This window comes from Protopterus annectens, chromosome 1.part1, assembly GCF_019279795.1.
Source record: "Protopterus annectens isolate FY-2018-M chromosome 1.part1, PAN1.0, whole genome shotgun sequence".
In the NCBI taxonomy this organism is placed as follows: Eukaryota; Metazoa; Chordata; order Ceratodontiformes; family Protopteridae; genus Protopterus; species Protopterus annectens.
This window is the reverse complement of record NC_056726.1, coordinates 1,890,131,353-1,890,137,352: the sequence shown is the minus strand read 5'-3', so window position 1 is coordinate 1,890,137,352 and position 6,000 is coordinate 1,890,131,353.

Here is a 6,000-nt window from a genome sequence, read left to right as displayed (position 1 = left end):
GGGCTCACATCAATGTGGAAGTTAGTTGGTACTGAGTTTTTCTCAAAGGGGACGACAATGCATTTTTTGGCATTAAACTTAAGGCCATAGTTTCGACACCAGTCATTGGTCTCAGTGAAGCCTTTCTGTAGGATGTCTACATCACTTGGGGAGTTAATAATGGCTCCCAGTTTGCAGTCATCTGTGAACCTGGTCAGTCAGAGTCCCTCCGTGTTGACCTGGATTTCTGAGAAGTAGACACCAAACAGGAGATGACCCAGGACCGATCCCTGTGGGACTCTACTTGTGACTGGTCAGCGGTCTGACTTGGAGTCCACTACTTTCACACTGTGGGTTCTATCTGTGATCCATTTTGCAGCCCACCTAGTGATATTGGTGTTGATGCCTAGTTTGATGAGTTTATCAATAATTCTTGAGTGCGGAATAGTATCAAAGGCCTTGGCCAGATCAAGGTAGGCTGTATGAACTGCCTTGCCCTCATCCACACCTCTGGTGACTGACTCAAAGAAGTCAACCAGGTTGAGCAGGCATGATCTACTGTTCACAAAACAAAATTGTGTGGGATCTAGAGTTTGGAGACTCCCTATATCCTTGTTAATTAGGTCCATAATGATGCACTCCATAGCCTTACATATCAGACTCATCAGGCTAATGGGCCAATAATTCCCAGGGTCTGTAGTTGCTCCCTCTTTATGGAGAGGGATGACTGCAGTAGGGTGCCATTCAGTAGGGACAAAGCCCGATGTTAGGCTGTGATTGAACAGGGCACACAGATGTGGTGCCAATTCACTTTGTAGTTCATGTAGAACACATCCAGGGACATTGTTGGGTCCCATTGAAGCTGTATTCTTGGCCTTGGACAATGCAGCTTTAACCTGTGCTGCAGTAATGTGGTGTGCCTGGCATTCCTCCAGTATTGTGATTGGTCCTTTGGAGGGGGGGGTTGCGTAAAGTTGGCATTGAATCTGTAAGTCAGTATGTTGGGAATATCTGTTGGCTCAGTATATGAGGTACCATTGTGCAGTAACTCAGAGCAAACCTGGGTATTGCCATGGAGATTTTTGATATAACTATAGAAGGATTTGTGGTTGTTTTTAGTGTCAGTCACAAACCTGCCTTCATAGCTGGATTTAGAGGTTTTAATGAGGGATCTCAACTTTTTGTTGATGCTAATAAGGGTTTTTTCCAGTCTTGGGACTTCACCTTTTTCTGCAACAGTTTCTTCCTTCTGTTGTAGTTTATTAATGGCAGGGTACCACCAAATTGGCTTCCTTTTTTTTGGAGGAGAGTGTCTTGGTTCTGTTGGGTATGGCTAGTTCCATGGATTTATGTACATGTCCGTACAGTGCATTGGTGTATGCTTCGGCAGTCATGAATCTATTTTCTATTGACATGGAGGCTGTGAAGTTAGCCACCTCTGTTTTAAGGAATGCAAAGTCAGCTTTGGAGAAGGTGGTTACCTTTGTGGGGGGGGTGTCGGTAAAATGTGGATTCCATGGTGATTAGTTTGTGGTCGGATCTAACCAGGGAGGAATTGACTAATGGTGTAGAGCAATGGTTGCCGATGTTAGTAATAACCAGGTCAAGGATGTTGCTTCTTCTAGTGGGGGTAAGAATGAGTTGTTCCATGGCACTGGAACTGATGAATTCCAGGAAGCATTGGGCCAGTGTATTGGTGCATTAGTAGTTTTTCCAGTTTCTGCCATGGACCAGAACATCAAAGGAGGAGGTGTGTCCATATTCATTAAGGATATCCACACCTCCAGGCTAATTGCTCAGTATAATGCAGCTGAGGTTATCCAAGTGCAACTAACTCTGGGCAAAAAAGCAGAAAAAACACAAAAAATGCCACAGTGGAACAAGATACCAGTGGAAATAAAACAGTAAAATCCAAAAAAGTTCCAATAAATCCCCAGGATAAACCAAGGCAAATGTGTTAAAAAAACAGTTTAATAAATGGTAAGCACTTTCATGCTCTCCTGAGCATTTCTTCAGACCATATAAAAATACAAATTCACATACACTGCTTATATAATGCATAACATTACAAACTAACCTATCACAAAATAAAAATAAAATCACTTAAATAATCTCTGCCTCTTAAGGAAAGGTTTTAAAGGGATGGAAGTATTCAAACCTGGTGATACATTGCTATGTAGCCTAATAATCCAACTGCTCTCCTTCTGTTCTAAAATATTATTGACGTCTCCCAATCTGCTACCAGGTTTTAGCTGTTCTAGTACTCTAAACATAAATGTGTGTGTAGAGTCTGTGTCCCTCACATGATAGGCTGGAGAATTTGTTGAATCATTCTTCCTAATAGCCAATAAATGCTCACATATCCAACCAAACACCCTAATAATGGGTGATTTCAACTACTCCACCATTAACTGGGAAAACTACTCATGTACCAACTCCTTTGCTCAATGCTTTCTGGAATTCATAAACTCCAATGCCCTGGATCAACTTATCCACACCCCCACCAAGGGCAACAATATCCTAGATCTAGTCATTACCAACATGAGTGACTGGTGTTCCACACCTGAAGTCAATGCCTCATTGATTCGATCCAACCATAAGCTAATTACCCTAGATATCCACATCCTGCCCCCACAACCCCATTAAGGAAACCATGGTAAAAAATTTCTCCAAAGCCAACTTCATGCTTCTTAAGACAGAAGTGGTGTACTTCATGACACCCATCAGATGGACATTACAGTTATGACTACTAAATCCTACACAACTGCACTTTATCAGCACTTACATGAGTGCATGGATCGTGCTATCCAAACAGAACCAAGACACTATCCTCCAAAAAAGGAAGCCAATCTGGTGGTCCCCTGCCATAAACAAACTGTACAATAGAAGGAAGAAACTGTTTCAAAAGAGAGTAAAATCCAATGAGTGGAAGAGATCCCTGGTCAGCCTCAGTAAGAAGCTGCGATCCCTGATAAAATCCTCCAAAGCTAGTTACGAAAACAAAATCACCACTGATTCTAAAGACAACCACAAAGCATTCTATAGCTATGTCAAGAATCTCAATGGCAACACTCAGATATGCTCTGAATTATAGCACAATGGCACTAAATATACAGACACAACTGATATTGCCAACATCCTGGCAGATAGGTTCAGTGCTAACTTTACCCCACTCTCACCCCCTAAAGAGCCCATCTCTATACCGGAAGAATGCAAAGCTCCTGTAATCATGGTTGCACAGGTAAAAAACACACTCTCCAAAACCAAGAACACAGCATCCATGGGACCAGACAACATCCCAGGCTGCATTCTACACGAACTACAGAATGAACTGGCACCCCACCTAAGTACCATGTTCAATCATAGCCTCACCTCAGGCTTTGTGCCTGTAGAATGGTGCACAGCGACGGTTATCCCACTCCACAAGGGGGGAGCCAACACGGACCCCGGGAACTACTGACCCATTAGCCTGACGAGCTTGGTCTGCAAGGCCATGGAATGTATCATCACGGAACTTATAGACAAAGACATTGGCAATCTCCAAAAGCTGGACCCCACCCACTTTGGGTTTGTAAAAGGCAGATCATGTCTCCTAAACCTGATGGACTTCTTTGAATCAGTCACCAAAACCGAAAACGAGGGTAAGGTGGTTCACACAGCCTATCTAGATCTTGTCAAGGCTTTCAACACCACCTCCCACTCTCAAATTATAGATAAACTCACTAAACTAGGTATAAATCCCTATGTCACAAGATGGGTTGCCAACTGGCTCACTGATAGAATCCACACTGTGAAAGTAGCAGACTCCAAATCCAGCTTCAGTCCAGTGACAAGTGGAGTGCCACATGGGTCAGTCCTGGGTCCTCTCCTGTTTGGTATCTACTTCTCTGAAGTACAGGCTAACACAGAAGGTCTTTAGCTAGTGAAGTTCGCAGATGACTGCAAGCTAGGAGCCATAACTGAAACTCCTAACGATGTGGACATCCTACAAAGGGGCCTCACTGAGACAGATGCCTGGTGTCAAAGCCATGGCCTCATGCTCAATGCCAAAAAGTGCATTGTCATCCCCTTTGGCAAAAACTCTGTACCCATGAACTACAACATAGGTGGTAGTATACTTAACACTGAAAGTGTGATAAGAGACCTTGGGGCACAGGTGGACAGTAGTCTCTCCTTTGATAATCACATCCCCACAGTAGTCAGGAAATCCTTCTACGTGGCACACCTCATCACAAAAGGTTTCTCATCCAAAAAAAAAGAGGTCATTGCTCCCCTCTACTCATCACTCATTAGACCCATTATAGAGTACAACACCCCTTTTGGTATGTACCTCGCAAGACATCTACAACAACTGGAAAGGCCGCAGAAATACCTCACAAAGAGGATTACCAGTCTCAAACAGATGCCCTACACAGACCATCTCAAAAAACTCCAGCTTTACTCCATCACATATCACCTTCTCAGAGTTGATCTCTGCCTAACATACAAAGCTATGTCAAATCCAGAGCTGTTGGACATGCTCCACTTAATGAAATCCCAATCCCTCTGAGCTACATGCTCTAGGGACCTAAACCTTGTCACCACAATAAACAGAACATACCGAAGGGATAGATTCCTGTCCCAGAGACTTCCCATACTCTGGAATAAACTACCTATCTATATCAAACAAAGCTCCTCATTAGCACTCTTCAAGAAAAATCTTGATTGAATGGTAAATAGGAAATTCACCCCGGGGATCACTTCTGTGGCTCTGCTCGACAGTGGCACAGGAAAATAATTTGCTTGGGTGGCAAAAGCCAGGGTACCTTTTTGGCTGGGTTTGTATAGGCCCCAGGGCCAATAGCCTAGTACCTACCTATGAACCTATGAACCTATGATGGAGGGGTAGTTGAAGTCACCTAGTGTGAGAGTGCTGGGTTGGACACTAATAATTTCCAGGGTGCTTAGCAACACAGAGTGAGAGTCTTGGGACATGGTTGGGGACCTATATCAGGCTACAACCTGAATCACTGTCTTACCCAATGTTAGTTGTACCTGAAGTATCTCAGATGCATTATGCTGGGCTACTAGTCTGGAAGTGGGCATATTCTTTATGAATATGGAAACATCACTGCCTTTGGGGCATCGGCCCATGTTCTGGGGCCGAAAGGTGTGAAATGAGTCATAGCCTGGTAGTGCAGAGGTGCTTTCTGCTGCTTTAAACCAGGTCTCCATTACAGCTTAAATGTTGATATTCTTCATTTTGGGGAGTGCTTTGAGTTAGTGCATCTTGAGATTTAGACTTCTAGCATTGAGCATCATAACCCTCAGACTGCATTTACTTATAGTTGTTATGGTGGTAATTTGGTGTTTGGAACATCGCCTAAAAAAAGGCGCTATAGGGTGGCAAGAGCCTTAGCCAGTATCTGGAAATCCAGTGTTGACAGATGCAGGCCATCTCTGGCAAAGCATCAAGGTATGTCACTCATGCCATCCCAAGCAAACAGATACTGGATCCCCTTAGAATGACACCAGAAGCTTAGCCAATTGTTGAAGTTAATCATTTTCTGCTTATACTGTGGTATCATTCTAGGTGACAGTAAGATGCTTATCAGGGCTAAGGTCATACCTGCCTGGGCCACATAATTCGAGAGCTCCTCCATGTCTTTTTTCATGTAGTCCAAGGAGGTGCATCTCAGGTCATTCACACCCACATGAACAGTGACAGAATCATACTTGTACTTGTTGTGGAGTTTGTTGGATTCTGGTACCTGATAGACAGCTGACTGTTACCTTCTCCTTATTCAATCAAGTGAGTCGGACATCAGTGTGCTTCACTGTTGAGTCACCTATGATTAGTGTATTGGGCAAGCTGTTTTGTCTTAGGGTCTTAGGTTGAGGGGCACATTGTGTAGGTGAGCTATGTGTCTTGTGGTTTGTACTGTGTTGTGGTGGTCAAGTGCATTTCTGCTGTTTGGGTAGATTTATATTCAGAGCTTCTGCAAAAGTGGGTGTGTGGTTTGTGTTTTTATGTTAAAGCTG